This window comes from Peromyscus maniculatus, chromosome 9 (genome assembly GCF_049852395.1).
Source record: "Peromyscus maniculatus bairdii isolate BWxNUB_F1_BW_parent chromosome 9, HU_Pman_BW_mat_3.1, whole genome shotgun sequence".
Classification (NCBI taxonomy): domain Eukaryota; kingdom Metazoa; phylum Chordata; class Mammalia; order Rodentia; family Cricetidae; genus Peromyscus; species Peromyscus maniculatus.
Genome location: NC_134860.1, coordinates 7779016 through 7795479, shown reverse-complemented (window position 1 = coordinate 7795479; position 16464 = coordinate 7779016). Strand labels below are relative to the sequence as shown.

At 40.1% G+C, this 16464-nt stretch overlaps 1 protein-coding gene across 1 annotated transcript in view; it reads right to left on the bottom strand.

The window, feature by feature from the left end:
- The window catches only part of LOC143267245 (disks large homolog 5-like), a 164193-nt gene extending 150941 nt beyond the window's left edge, over positions 1 to 13252 (bottom strand). The window contains exon 1 of the mRNA XM_076544309.1: positions 12950 to 13252. The gene's annotated coding sequence lies outside the window, so the exon portion shown is untranslated. The remainder of the gene's footprint in view (positions 1 to 12949) is intronic.
- Between the last annotated feature and the right edge of the window lie 3212 nt (positions 13253 to 16464).

The following is a 16464-nucleotide window of genomic DNA, read 5'->3' as shown; positions in this document are numbered from 1 at the left end:
AGCTGGCAGCCTGACTATCCCAGGTATGCCCAGCCAGAACCATGGCTATGAATTATCCAACCCTAACATCGTCTTTATCCATGGACTGCTGGAGCATGTAAAGGGCCCAATTTTGAATAGCCAAAGCTTCTGGATCTCTGTGACACATGGCATCAATAGGATATCCAAGAAGAGCACAAGTGAAGGTCCATCATCTATAGTGTAGAGAAGCCAGAGAAGTCTGCAATACTTATAAAAAAACATGTATGGACTAAAGGGTATACTCTGTGACTCATTGGGTCACACTAAAATTCCTTGCCAATACTTTTGTTCATTTGTTTTTAATTTTGGATTTTCAGTTTTTCTTTTAAATTTTGTTTTGTTTGGGGGGAAGTTTCAAAGGCAGAGCTAATGTGTTAAGGAATGGATAAGGGGTAGAGATAGATTGGGATGCAAGAAGTGAAACTATCAGTGAATAATAACATGTTTAAAATAAAAGAAGAAATTAGGAAACCCAGAGATATCTGGGCATGGGTTCCTTGGAATACAGCATCAGTGATATGAAGACTGCAGACAGAATGAATTCCAAGGCATGTTGGGACAGTTTTTGTTTTGTTTTTTGTTTTTTTTTTTTTTTTGTTCTTGGCGCTTTTGGCTTTAACTAGGAATTTGTGCAATTTTTTAAAAAAGATTTCTTTTTTCATCTATTTCTTGTTAGTTTTTAATGTGTTTACTAGAAAATATACAATTATACATGGTTTACATTTTAGTTCTATTTAATGACACTGTTTAAGGACACAGACCTTAGCCGGGCGGTAGTGGTGCACAAATCCCAGTACTCTGGGAGGCAGAGGCAGGTGGCATATCTGAGTTCGAGGCCAGCCTGGTTTATGTAGTGAGAGTTCCAGGACAGCCAGGACTGTTAGTTACACAGAGAACCCTTTATCGAACCCCCCCTCCCCGGAAAAAAAAACCCAAAAAACAAAAACAAAAACCCAAACCAAACAACAACAAAAAACCAACAAACCAACCAACCAACAAACAAAACCCCCAATACCAAAACACAGACCTTCAATTAGGCTGATTGATATTAGAATCAAACCTATTTATGACAGTATGCTTACAGGGAATTTCTCAAGAGCAATGTAAAGCAGATTAGAATCTTGGCAGCCTTTGTCAATCATGATTCTGTGTTCTTATTAATACATAATTATATATTACACTTGAAAAAGGTAAATAGATGAGCTAGTTGGTTCATGTTACATGGATCTTAGTAGGCAATCTCAGTTCCAAATGACAAAATGTTAGTTCCACATTACCCAAAGCATAGTGATCAAGTGAATATGAACACTATTCAACCTCTTCTTAAAGACGGCTCTAAACCTATAGTTGCTGATGTATAGAATTTCCACAGGTAGAAAATCTTCAGTTTCTCTCATTTAATTATTTTATTATCTGCATAAACCCTTGAGTCCAAACCTTTATAATAAAGGAAGCAGTGGCATTCTAGCTGGAACTGGTCACTGCTCTGGCAAACACTGACAACAAAGACATCATGGTAGACTTCAATGTCTGAGTGGGCTGATTTCAAAGTTCCAAGCAGTCTACTGGGCAAATACTATCTTCAAACACTCCCCAAATACTATTTGTATGTTCATATCTTTAGGTGAAGAAAACTGAATTTTAAATACCTGCACATAAAATCTGAAAACTACATGGAGATCTGTCTTATCAAGTACCTCCTGACAGTCTGGTGGAAACTTCTTACTACAGAACACTAGGGTCTCAGAAACCACACTGAAATACTATTAGAAGTGCAGACAATCTCTAACCTCTTTAAGGTTATTTCCAGAAATATTAGTAATTAATACAGGTCCATTTCCCTTACACATTCAACTTTATGACACACTACTGGCCTCTAAAATGTTACTGCAAATGTAAAATCTGAGAGATTTAACATTATAAAATCAGGAATTCAAAAAGAAGAATAAATTCTAAGGCAGAAGCAAAGACTAATTTTGGATCTGCAATGCTTTTATGACCAAAAAACATAAATACTGATCCACTTGTAACTCAGCAATACTACCTCAGAGTCACACAGTTTCAAAACACCCTTTTAGACAACATCTGATTCTGCCTTTTGCTATTTATAGCAGAATAAAAATCAGCTTTCATATTTGTCTTAATGAGAAGGGAGAAATGTGTATGTTTGAGTCTGAGATAAACATAGTTGGGAAAGAACAGAATGTCAGTCAGTCTAACCAAATTCCATCTGAATAGTCTGAGGACTTAGGCAGATTCCAAAATATGTGATTATGCCCCAATTTTAAAACAGTAAACATCTTAACACATATACTGATTGATATGAAGAAAACTTAACGCCACCAGATATGTGCAAAAAAGAGAAAAAGTCAAGTTCATGTTTAAATACAGTATTTCAACTCATCAACTGAGAGAAAACTTTACTTATGGGGAGAGGTCATTCTGTGTTCATAATGTTGAAGAGGATATGTTATAAAACGACTACCATAGTTAATACTTAATATTGCCTTAACATTTCTAAAGTCACAGAAAATGATCATCTTTGATTGCCAGTACAATAAATTATGATACAAAGTATGTTACTTCCTCTTCACTAGTAACCAAACATACATAAAACAGACTCAACAAATATTTAGTATTAATTATTTTGCATAAGCAAACATTTCTGAGATTTGAAGATTTGTGTTTGAACATACAGTACTACAATGCTGGCTACATCAAATAAATAGAAAATCATTTTTTTTGAGGAAAGTTCAACAATCAAGAGGCTGCATTGCATATAAGATAGAACGCTGGCTATATATACACACAGGGGACAATCAATGAGGAATACTTCCCATTACAGAGGTCTTTCCAGGCAGCAAACTCATGAGCTCACTGTTCTGACATTTAAAATCAACACAAATAGTGTTACTCTTTTATCCTTTGGTTCCCAGTGACAAATAATGAATACAGTCTCTGGATCAATTCCTCCTGGATGCATTGTTTCTAGAACATGAGGGATACTTTGGAGCCGTTGGTGCACTTCTTGGACTGCCAAATTTCAATCAGAGAACTCTATGAAAATTTATTTCTTTTATTTATATCTATGGGTGTTTTTCCTGCTGCAGGGCTATACACCATGTGCATGTAATTCCACAAGTGGCCAGAAGAAGGCATCAGATTCCGAATGAACCTGGAGTTAAAGAGGCTTTTTAGCTGTTCTGTTTTTTCTTTGGAAGAGAAACTACTCAAAATGATGGAGCCTTCTCTCCAGACCCTGGACTTGACTTTTGTCCTTTTAGTTATGTATGCTGTATTAGTTTGAATGAATCGCCCGCAAGCAAGGAGAGAAATTTCAGGAGACCAGTAGGGACAAGCATATATTGTAAGCATTGTAATTGTCTTAGGACGCCAGGCATTCATGCAAGGTGTTGGTGGGTTCAAGATCCTGCTCCAGCATCACTTATTGTCAGGCTTAGAGCAGGTCTCTCATACCTCATCCTGGATGACAATGCAGATTAGGGCCATCTGATGACATGCAGAATTGAGAAGATCCTCCTGACGGTCAAGGTGTGTTTAAGGGTGCCTATTGATGCACCAGGTAAGTGTTGGGAGTAAGCTTCAGACCAGCCAGAGTGACATGCCAGTCATGAGGAGCATGTCTCTACAAGGCTAGGAAAGGAGAGGGATGGTTGATGGTGCTCTTTAACCACAGCTGATCTCATTGTGTACTGAGGAAGGGTTTCTTCCAGATAGTGCTTTATTTTTGGGAAGCTCCCCTGGACCAGATCTGCCTTCTGAGACTGACAGTGAATCAGAGAGTTAATGTGTGGAGGAAGTAATCCTGTGGGGTCCTAGACTGGCGCTGTCAATCAAGCATAAAAATAATCTACTCTTTATGAATAAAAGGCATATATGCACACACAACATCAATATAGATACAAACCCCATCAATTCTATGGATGATGTGATCAGCAGGAGAGATGGCTCAGTGGGCAAAGGTAACTGCTGCTAGGCCTTCAGGCCTGAGTTTCTTCCCTAGGACTCACATGATTGAAGGAGAGAACAAACCTCTGAGAAATTGTCCTCTGATCTTCATGTGGGTGGGGGTGCGGCGTTGTCATGGACCACAATAGCTAAGCCTTTCTATTCTTAAAGCTTTCTATTTCTCACTTACCCTAGAACCTTTCCATCTGATACACTCATTTAATTATATTACTCTGCATTGCATTTGAGAGATTTGGGACATTTGCTATTTTATTGTCATTACCGAGATGTTATGGATTCCAAGAAGGCTGACACCAAAGCATCACCTGAAGAATGGTTAAGCGTAGGTGGCCACTCAGAATTTGTGACTTAGCTGAGACATAAACTACTCTAGAATGTCTTCTCTTCATGTCTGGTGTATTATTCAGAGCTCTCTAGAGTAACAGAAGTTATAAACTCAATATCTCTATATCTAGAAAGCAGAGTCTTTCAGAATGACTTTCAGGCTGTGGTTCAGCCAATACAATGATGTCTGGCTATGATGGAAAGTCCAATATTCCAGCAGATGCTTAGTCCACAGACTGGTATGCAATATATGCTGGAAACTTATAGAAGTAGAGCTCTAATGCTAACAAGATGTGCTAACAAGGAGAGACCAAGCAGAGAAAGAGTAAAAGTGTACTTCCTCCATGTCTTCCAGTAGGCTTCCAGCAGGAGTGGTCCAGACTACATCTGAGTTTAAGATCTGAATTAAAAGTGTAACTTCCTACCTCAAAGATTCAGACTGGAAGTAGATCTTTCTACTTCAAATTAAGCAGAAATCTCCCATAGGTGTGCCCTGTATGTTTTGGTTTTAGTTAATATCAGATGTATTCATGTTGACAACTAAGATTAGCCATCACAGTAGTATTCCCCTCTTCACTAATATTCATGAGCAAATGGCTCCCTTAGAGAGTGAAAGGAAGGAGTGACAATAATCAAAAGGTACATCTGAGTCAGCTATAGATCCCAAGGTTATGATGACTTTTATTGGCCTCATTATGGCCATGGATGGCTGAAATAAGAAAAAACTACCTGTCTCTGGTTTCTTGGGTAGTAGGGGATGAGCTAGAAACCCAGTTACAAGTCTCTGGTCTTTCTATACAATTGGAGAATAGACATTGCAATAGGTATGGTGTGTCTGTTAAGGACTGTGTTGGAAAAGGGTCCAAGAGGGACAAATGCATCTCTTTAAGGAGAACTGGAAAGGCCTCTCACAGCAAACACACTGAACCAGTCAGAAAGAGTAGGGTTCCTCAGGCCACGGGAATATGGACTTTAAGTCTTCCAGACCCCTTCTTGCTCACTCTATGTAATTTGAACAGGAAAGAAAGACAAAAAAGAAAAAAAAACACAAAAAGCCAAAAACTCTCTTAAACAGCAGGGCCCAGGGAAAACTTTGTGGGGTCTTCATTGTATACAACAGGTAGAAATCATCATTTATTTTCAAAGCAAAAATGGTTTATTAGGATTTGAAGTTTATTGAGGGTCAAAGAGGCAGGATTTGAAGACAGAAGTAACAGGTAATAAATCATACTCCAGAGCCAAATCATATTGCAGAGCTCACCACTGACACTACCATAATGAGCATGGGCACTGCAGTGTGTGCCACGAAGAATACTGGCTTTCTACAATGTGCCTGGTGTTGCTTTAGAAGACCGCAACATCCAGGGCTCCTAAAATGGGATGACTCTTGCCCAAATCATCAAGCAGATTGGACTCCTCCATTTCTCTAGAACATAAGCTCTGGCATGCAGTTGCTGACTCAAGCTTGTATTTGGGTCCTGGTCTCTGTAGTAAGGAGTAGGGTTTCTGATGGGAACTGCTCCACCAAAACACTGGAAGGGTGCTCAAAGGTGCTGTCAGCCAACAGCCCCTCCCCATGCCCACCCTGCAGCCTCCAGAAGGGGCTTCAATAGTCAAATTTACCAACTTTTCCTTTCTGGATTGGGCTTATTTTCGCTCATTATTTTAAACATTGCTTTGTTTTTCCTCCATAAATTGTATTACATTACTCTTCCTACAATTGAAATTTCACTTTGGACATAGAATCCTATTCATGGAGGGTCAATTTTCTTTGCAGTAAGCTGAAGTTTATATTTTCTGCTTTCTGGCTTGCTGTTATGGCTATTCTCAGCTGTCTACTTGAGACATAGTTGAGGAATTGACACCAAAAGACTGGCTTGCAGGCATGCTTCTTGGGCATGTTCTTGATTGCTAATTGATGGATGAGAGCTCAGCCCTCTGGAGGTAGTGTCATCCTTAGGCAAGTGAGCCTGGGCCATAGAGAAAAGGTAGCTGAGGTGACTAGTGAGCAGTGTTCCTCTGGTTTCAAGCCCCTGTCTTGAGATCTTGCCTTAGTTTCCCTTGATGATAGACTGTAACCTGTGAGGTGAAAAAACTCATCACTTTTTAAAATTGGATTTTTTTACTTTTATTATAACAATAGAGATCTGTCTAGAACTTGCCATAATATCAGGACATGCTCTGATGGTCCATCCTTCTCCTGCCAGCTTGTATCCTTTTTTTCTCCACTGTACAAAGTTTCTGGACACTGCAATCTGTTGCAATATCTACTCTGACAACCATACCCACTGCTTATGTAACACTAATACGGTATTTTGTTAGTCAGATGTGACATGTTTCTCCAATATGGTATGCTTCCCTAATTTTCCCTCTTTAAAATTATCTCCGGATTTTCCTTCTTTTTCCACTTTAAATTAGTATCCTTTGGCCAACAATAGAACAGTTATCTCAGATTATTAAGTTCTACAGAAGTGGGTGATTTATTTTTCACATTTTCCAATTGAAGATTTAGAAAAGCAAATTAGAACACTGTATGTCTCTCTCTCTCTCTCTCTCTCTCTCTCTCTCTCTCTCTCTCTCTCTCTGTGTGTGTGTGTGTGTGTGTGTGTGTGTGTGAAGGTGGGCACTCACATTCCACAGCTTATATATTGTGAGGTCCAATTTTATGACAACCTGACAAAAGCTAGGGTTCGAAGAGGAGGAAGCCATATTTCTAAAATTTTTCCATATGATCAGGATGTAGAAATGCCTGTAGAGCATTTTCCAAAGTATTGATTAACATGGGAGGACCCAGACCATTGTGAGTGGGGTCACCCCTTGTCTGTTGGTCCTGGGCTGTTTAAGAAAGGACAGTGAGGTTGGGGATTTAGCTCAGTGGTAGAGTGCTTGCCTACAAGTGCAAGTTGCTGGGTTCGATCCTCAGATTAAAAAAAAAAGAAAAGAAAAGAAAGTAGGGTGAACAAGCTGTGGTGAGTGAGCCAGTAAGCAGCACCATCCATGGGCTCTGCATCAGCTCCAGCCTCAAGGATCCTGTCCTGTTTGAGTTCTGGTCCTGACTTCCTTCAGTGAGGAATAGTGATGTGGAAGTGTAAGTCAGATAAACACTTTCTTCCTGAATTTGCTTTAATCATGGTTCTTCATTGTAACAACAGAACCCTGACTAGGACACTGTGCATGTCAGAGGACATCGTTCAGGATTTGGATATCCCCTTATACTGTGTTGAGGCAGGTTTCTCTTGTTTCTGGGTTGTACTGGTTACTCTAGTCCAGCTGGCTTTCCAGCTTCCAGGCAATTTCCAATCTCTGCCCTACATACCTCTGAGAGGTATGTAATCACCGGTGTGTGCCACTGTTCTGCCTTTTTAAGTGAATGCTGGTGTTGAAGTCATCAGACTTGTACAGTTTCTTTCTCAATTAAGCTGTATCCCCCAACCGAAGGCTTTGCTGTATTTTAAAAGCAAACTCGTAAAACACCCAAAACAAATGCAGTATTAAGTGACTCATGATAAATGGATGTCTCACAATCAACAGGCAGATTTATTTATTTATTTGTTGTTTGGGTGGTTGGTTTTTATTTATTTTTCGAGACAGGGTTTCTCTGTGTAGCTTTGCACCTTTCCTGGAACTTGCTTTGGAGACCAGGCTGGCCTCGAACTCACAGAGATCTGCCTGCCTCTGCCTCCTGAGTACTGGGATTAAAGTTGTGCACAACCACCACCCGGGTCAATAGGCAGATTTAACAGAGAACTTTCTGGTCCCTCAGAAGCCCCTCAGGTGCCCCATCCAATGGCAATGTTCTTTTTCCCATCAGTAGCAACCACTTTGCTGAGTCTTATAGTCACCTAATATCTTTGCACAAATCTGCTACTGAATCCTCAGGCCAAATGGCAGGTGAGATCCTATCTCCAGGAATCCTCTGACTGAAAGCCTTTGAGTCCTCAGCTTGAAAGGCTCTCCATCAAAAAACCCTCTAGCTGAAAAAAGGCTAGTTCCTGTCTCCTCATGCCTTATATACCTTTCTCTGCCCAGCAATATTGCTTCCTTCCTAGCACTGGGATTAAAGGTGTATGATTCCCAAGTACTGGCATTAAAGGTGTGTGCCAGTCCTGTGTGGCTCTGTTTCTCTCATAGAATGAATCAATCTCATGCAGTCCAGGGTGACTTTGAACACACAGAGATCCCAAAGGATCTCTGCCTCCCGAGTGCTAGGATTAAAGGTATGTCTCTCCACTGCCTGGCCTTGCTTTTTAATCTAGTGGCTTGTTCTGTTCTCTGATCTTCAGGCAAATTTTATTAGGGTACATAATATGTCACCACACATAACTGTCTTTATTGTCATCAAACTCTAAATCCCAATCACTTTCTTGTTCTTGAAGTTTACTGTTTTTGTTGTCATAATACTCAGAACCCACACATTTCCTTTCTGCCTCCTTTGTCCTTGACAGTTTTCTGCGGTGTGGAGGAGCTCTGACTATTTGGTATGTAGTTCCTCGTGGTTTAGGTTTTGTGACTGCATGCTCTATCTATGAAGTCTAACATGTCCATTGTGTATCCTGAGCACTGGCAGCTGAATGGGGATAGGGATCATACTTCTGGTATAACTCAAGTTCATATAACAAGCGTACATTCAGGCTGGATGCTGTGCTATTTTATGAGAAGTCCCTATAATTGCAGTTGGTGAAACTACTCAAAATTGACAAGACGAACAATAAAATTACTCAAATATTTAAACCTATAATTGACATAATTGGTATCTGACATTTGGACTTGAACATTTTAAAGTCTTACAATGCTATTACATTTGAGATTTTTCTATCTATAAAGAAGATAAAATCACTTTGTGTTCACATTGACATTTGGGGTTCAAAGCCAGGGCTTTGAATGTTGAATTTTTGGTTCTCAGGGATAAAAGTGATAATAGTATCATAATATTAATATTCTTAGTTTTAGGCACAGCATATGCATATAGTAACCAAGACAAGGCAAAGTATAAACAATCTATGTTGTCTATCTAATGAAATTAGTATTGTGTCAGTAAAGTGATGTAAAATTGTATATGTGGAAATTAGTATACACAGCAATGGATTGATTTATCCTTGACTAAAATCAGAATCAGCATCCAAAAGGAGGCCATACTGCTTCAAACAGGACTTACAGGAGATTGTTAAGAAGTTGGTAGTCCAAATGCTTTGTGAATTGAAAGAGTGTTACTGCCATTCAGCCTTTGTCTAGATGAGTAAGGAAGATCTTAAGTAAATATTTATAGTGCCATTTGCTACACAATATAACTTGAATCCATTATTCTGCCTCTTGTCACATTATTGCCCCTAAGCCATGAAAGTCTCTTCATTAAGGTCAGCAAGTACTTCCTCTAATATTTGAAACTGTTTTTAATAGTTTCGTGATTACTCAAGAATAGATATTTGATAATAGTTTGAGAATGAGTAGTATAGGGAACTGGGCTTGTTTATAGAAAGCTGTAAGCTATGTTTGCCATCTGGGGCTGTTCTTGCCATGGATGTATTTTGCTTAGGTAACTGGCTGACTCTGATCTCACTGAACTGGCGTTTTCAAGTAAAGTTAAAAGATGACCTTGATCTGTACTCATAACAAATACTTAACTCTACATCATCTTTTATATGAATTACACCAGGTAGCTAAGTGTACATTAGCTTTCTGACACCAGATGCTACTACTGTATATAAACTTGATGTTAACTATTATTTATGCTTCTCTATAAAGACTTAAGAGGTAAAATGATATGCTGATTTACTATAGTAAATTACCTGATTTGACTTCTGTCTACAATATTTTATCCTATTTTATAAAACTGTTATGCAAATCCAGAAAGCATGACTTAAGGGAGAGGTTCTCAGTTTGTGGGCCATGACCCCTTTGGGGGGTGCAAGGACACTATCACATGGTTCAAGTGTCAGGCATCCTGTATATCAGATATTTTCATTACAATTCATAACAGCATCAAAATTACAGTTATGAGGTAGCAATGAAATAATTTTATAGTTGGGGAGGGGTCACCATGACATGAGGAACTGTATAAAGGGCTGCAGTGTTAGGAAGACTGAGAACCACTGGCCTAAGGAGGGAGGTGTTTATCCTGGTGCAATTCCTGTGAGTTCAATCCTCTCCATGGCCAACCATCCCCTGCAAAATCAGCAGCCCCTAGCAGCACTAGCAACACCTGCACCTTTTGGAGGAAGAGGTGAGTGACTGGTCTCCCAGGTGAACTGCCCCAGTCCCTAGGCCTTAGGCCCTGGGACACATCCCATGCCCCACTCCCATCTTACCCCAGCAGTGGGCCAGCAAGGAAGAGTCCTGCAGCCAAGCCTTGCCACCACAGATGCCACCCACTGGACCCTGTAACCTCCAAGACCCACTCACACCCAAGCCCACTGAGTCCATCATCCTATCCCTGGCCAATCATCCCCCTCAAATTCAGCAACACCTAGAGCACAAGCACCACCCTCAACAACTGGAAGAAGAGCAGGGTGGGATGACTCATCCCTAACAGGCTTGAGGGCCAGCTGGCCCAAACCAGTAAAAAAAGATACTGAGAGCCAATCTGAGTCTGCCTAAGGGCCTTAGCAACAGCAGCTGAAACATGATCTGGAGATGACCTGGACCAATGAGAGGCAACTATGTCACACCAGCAGGTGCATATTCTTCAGCCCCCCCCCCCCAGGGAAGGGTGGAGGGTATATAAGGCTTGCCTCTTCCTGAATAACCTCAGCTTGTTTTTTTGACATTCTCCCAGCATCTGTGCCCTTAAAGAGGAAATGAAAAGTTCTCTTAAATAAATGGAGTAAAAGAAACAAAAAAAATGGAAAATAAATGAATAAATTCCTTAAAGAAAACCAAGAAAAAAAAACAATCAAATAAGTGAAGGAAGTGGTTCAAGACTTGAAAATTGAAACAGAGGCAACAAAGTGAACACAAAGCAAGGAAATTCTGGAAATTGAAAATCTGGGTAAATGAACAGGAAATACAGCTGCAAGCATAACAAACAATACAAGAGATGGAATAAAGAATCTCAGGCATTGAAGATATGATAGAGGACATAGATTCATTGTTCAAGAAAATGTCAAATCCAATAAATTCTTAACATAAAACATCCACGGAATCTGGGATACCTTGAGAAGACCAAACCTAAGAATATTAGGGATAAAAGAAGGAGAAGAATTTCAGTTCAAAGGAACAGAAAATATATTCAACAAAATCATAGAAAATATTCCCTACATAAAGAAGGACTTGCCTATGAAGATACAAGAAGCTTACAGAACACCAAATAGACTGAACTAAAAAAGTTCCCTCACCACTAATAATCAAAACACCAAATATACAGAATAAAGAAAGACTATTAAGAGCTTCAAAGGAAAAGGACCAAGTAACACATGAAGGCAGACCTATCAGAATTACATCCACTATCTCAATGGAGACCCTGAAAGTCAGAAGGTCCTGGACAGACATTTTGCAGACACTAAGTAAGAGACCAGGGATGCCAGCCCAGACTGCTACACCAAGAAAAACTTTCAATCACTATAGATGGAGAAAACAATATATTCCATGACAAAATAAGATTTAAATAATACCTTTCCACAAATCAAGCCCTACAGAAAGTACTAGAAGGAAAACTCCAACCCAAGGAAGTAGGCTTCTCCCACGGAAACACAGGCAATACATAATCTCATACCTGCAAAACTCAAAGAAGGGAAACACATATACACCATCACCACTACCACCAAAACCAAAAATGTCAGGAAAAACAATCACTGGTCTTTAATATCTCTTCATATCATTCACTAATAAAAAGGCACAGGCTAACAGAATAGATATAAAAATAGGGTCCCTCCTTCTGCTACATACAAGAAACACACCTAAACTTCAAAGACAGATATTACCTCAGAGCAAAGGGTTGGGAAAAAGTTTTCCAATCATACGGACCTAAGAAACAAGGTGGTTTTGTTACCCTAATCTCTAACAAAATAGATTTCAATCTAAAATTAATCAAAACAGATAGAGAAGAACATTTCATATTCATCACAGGTAAAATCCATCAAGATGAAGTCTCAATTATGAACATTTATGCCCAAACACAAGGGCAACCATATTTATAAAAGAAACATTACTAAAGCTTCTATCACATATCAAGCCACACACACTGATAGTGGGAGACTTCAACACCCAATTATCACCAATGGACAGGTCTGCCAGACAGAAACTACACAGAGAAAGAAGGGAACTAACAGTTGTTATGAATTTCAGCAGCACTTTATTCTGACAGGAATCCATCTATCATCCTGTGCCTCTTGATGCCCTGTTTCCACTCTGAATGAAATTAAGGAGCTCCCCCAGCACAGTAACTGCAGACTTGATAATTCCTGGATCTCTGCCAAACAAACCTCAGAAATTCCTCTCTGTGTCTGCTATTTAGGAACCCAGAGAAGCAGGATAGGCACATTGTTTCCCAGAGTCTCCCAGCTGCTGAGTCCCATTCTTGAAAGGCCCAGCTCAAGGCCTACCTCCTCCAGGGAGCTCCCCATCCCCTGCACAAAACTGACTGCACCTTCCCCTGGAATATTTATTTCTTGATGTTTACCCTGAGACAGATGACCAGCTTCCTTCTGCTTCTCTCTCTTCTCTAGGATGTCCATTCTCTTCCCCAAGTAGCTTTCTCAGTCTCACCAAAATGTCTTTCTGAATCCCAGAGGCACTGTACAAATGCCCTAAGTGGCAGTTGGTGTTGCCTCAACAGTGGTGACATCAAGAGTCTGCTCAGGGCTCTCCAGGGTACAATAGAATGTTCAGGGAAGTTACCGTTAGGGTCACTGCCAACAGTCCTAACCTATGTGCTACTGAGCTCTTCCCCAATTAGCCAGTAGTTGTCCTTTCTAGGATTATTCTCAGAGACACAGGGGATGTCATTCAGTATCTCTTCCTTACAAATCCAGAGAGCTCTCTCTGCCTCATTAGAACCTTTTCATTACTTATCTGTAGGGAGTTGAAGACTCACTTTTCAAAAACAGCCCAGGGAATGGCTCTTCCCTTCCTTAAGATCTCTAATCAATAAGAAGGATGTTTAGAAAGTGACTGGCAGGTGAGAGACTGTCCTAGCAGGATCTGAAAGCCCAGACAAGTGATCTTCTGTGGCTTGCTGTGGGATGTTCTCTGTGCTGTGAATATATTGATATGATTGATTGATTGATTGATAAATAAAATGCTGATTGGCCAGTAGCCAGGCAGGAAGTATGATAGGCAAGACAAGCAGAGAGGCAAATTCTAGGAAGTGGAAGGCTGAGGCAGACAGACGCTGCCAGATACCAGGATGAGAAGATGTTAAGATACCGGGAAGTCAAGAGCCACGTGGCAAGGTATAGATTTATAGAAATGGGTTAATATAAGATATAAGAACAGATAGCAGAAAGCCTGCCACAACCATACATTTATAAGTAATATAAGTCTTTGTAAGTTTACTTGGAGGACATGAGTGTGAGAAATTTGTCCTGACTGCCAGCAGGCCGGGACACAGGAAAACTTCAGCTACAGTGGCTATCAGTTCTACCAACTCTCTATAGGTAGTGTGTCTCAGAGGTCACCTGGTTTCCTCTGCCTCCCTGCACAAGGTGACCCACAAGACAATCTCATTGGGATTATTCACTGTTTCCCATGATGTGACTTGGCTTCGGAGTCTTCAGTCCTCTTTTTTCAGAGCCAGAGGAAAACTGGTACCATCCACAGGCTCACAGGCGGTGTGTGGGGTGTCCAAGTACTTTCTGGATGCTTCAGATCTTCACATTGATAGAAAAGTCATGCAGGACAAAACTTAGTCATCAGATTCACCACCCCTTCCTCACTGACAGCTCAGGGCACTCAGAGCTGCCAGGAAGGGACAGTTTCTCTCCTAATACACTGCCTCTAAAAGGCAGATAACTATGAGTTTCCTCATTTTTATACTCCTATAAGAAATGTTCTCATTTCTTGAGATGCATTAGAAAACACAGGTATATTTCAAAAAAATATGATATGAATTATCATGTCATGAACATGAACATGTGTGTATCTAGTCTCTGTTTTTTTTTTGGAATAGCTAAACATGTGGAGTCATATATTGAATATGGATCTTTTTCCATCATGAAGTGGATGTTCATGTTGTAGGCTATGTGATTCACACCCAAGACACCATCCCTGTTTGCAAACCTGCCTAAGTCTCTTGGAACTTGCAGATATCCATCTCTGCCTGTTGAGTTCTAAGGTTACAGGAGTGTAATACACATCTGACTACTAAAGCTACTTTAAGAATGAAGAGTTGGAAATTGCTTTTTTATATATGGAATTACAGAAATTGAACTCAATAGTGGCTTTAAAAGGGCATTTAGTATATCCAGTGTATACGCGTAGCCAAATATAAAATCAAAGAAAGAACAAAAGAACCAAAAAGTATCAAACACCAAACAAAACAAAGAACATCAAAACCTGAATTGAAACAAACACAACAGCAAAACAAAACTATTTACACTAAGAAGCATTCTCTTCTTGCAGATTTATTGGCACTATCCTATACCCTGTGGTTGGATTTGGACACAAGTTAGAAGACAACCATAACTGGCATCATGGTCTCTTCAAGACAAGTGCATTCATTCCACTCTGAGGCTTTTAGGTTAAGCCCTTGACAAAGTTGATCTTATGCCATGTTGGCCACTATATGATTCTGTCTGCCAACATGTGTCTGTGTGCCCATTCAAGAGTAAAAAATGACACAGGGAGCATCTCTTACCAAAAGACATAAAAGCTCATGGTGACATCCTTCCTAAAACATCTCTCAGAACAATTCTCTTCACCATCACATGCTCATGAAATTGAGTAGCTCTAGCACTGGACTGGAGTGAGAATATGATGATTCCTTTGTGTGGTCTGTCTGGGTAGCAGCAGGACATCAAGACAGTTTCCACTGACATATCTCCATCCACATATGAAGAGCTGGGGACTCAGTTGGCTAACAAAAGTTCATAACAATAAACTTTCAGAGCAAGTGTGAATTGAAACATATTCTCTCTCTACGTTGTTGTGGCCCTCACTGGGAACACTTGCTGGTAAATGTCAGCTTTTTCTGCATAATTCTTGGTGTTTTTTTTTATCTCAAGCGTCTTCCTGATGGTTTCCTTACTCCATAACTAGAGAGACACATGAATTAGATTATGGATGGACCACTTGCAAGGTGGTTGATATTTTCCTCTTTGTGATTCTACAACTAGAAGTACATGTCTTGTTCTGAGGAGGCCTTGACTGTAGAGTGGAGAATGTCGGGCTTTCTGGTTGAGTATGGCTTCCTTCAACCTCCTCAGTTCTTGTAAAGGATGCTGTCAGAGAAGAAAAGGCAATCAGATCTAAAACAGATTTGCTGGGTCACTGGTTAGATAAATTCAGGGCCTATTCACACATAGGAAACCAGAATCAAGGAAGAACTCCACCCCACAAATGCCATGTTGCTGGAGAAGGGATGTCATGGTGGCTCACTTGCTGATGACACTTAGTGCTCCTGCTGTAGCAGCAGTTCTGTGGGCAGGAGGCTCTCATCCTGAGCTGTGGACTGTTCCAGCTCATGTAGGAGTTTTTCTGACCTGGATGAGGAAGGCAGTTAGGGCAGAGTCCTGGTGGGGTCTGCCATGTGACCTGCCAATCTCAGACATCACAGAAACTCAGTTGTGCTGAACAGTCAACACTGAACTTTGGCAGCAGTCATTGTTTGTATCCCTAAGAGATAAGTGTCACAGAATAGCTGGACCTTGAATTCTTTTCTTCCCATAAGTATCAGATATTTATATGAGTAATGTATATTCTGTGCTCTATGAGAAAACAGGCCTTTTTCCTACAGTCTAGGGACATCATTTAAACAAAAGGAATAGCATATTAAAGTCATACAAAACAACATAGTGGAGATACACAGAATGTTCATGATGAGTTTTTCATTGACCACCTCATTTTTATATAGAGACTTAATACAACTTTGCAAACTAGACAACTGAATAAGGTCATGTGGAAAAATCAGCTCTCCTGCAAAATAGAGCCTGTCATGCTAGAGCAGCATTTCTTGATTCATGTGTCTGAGAACATTGC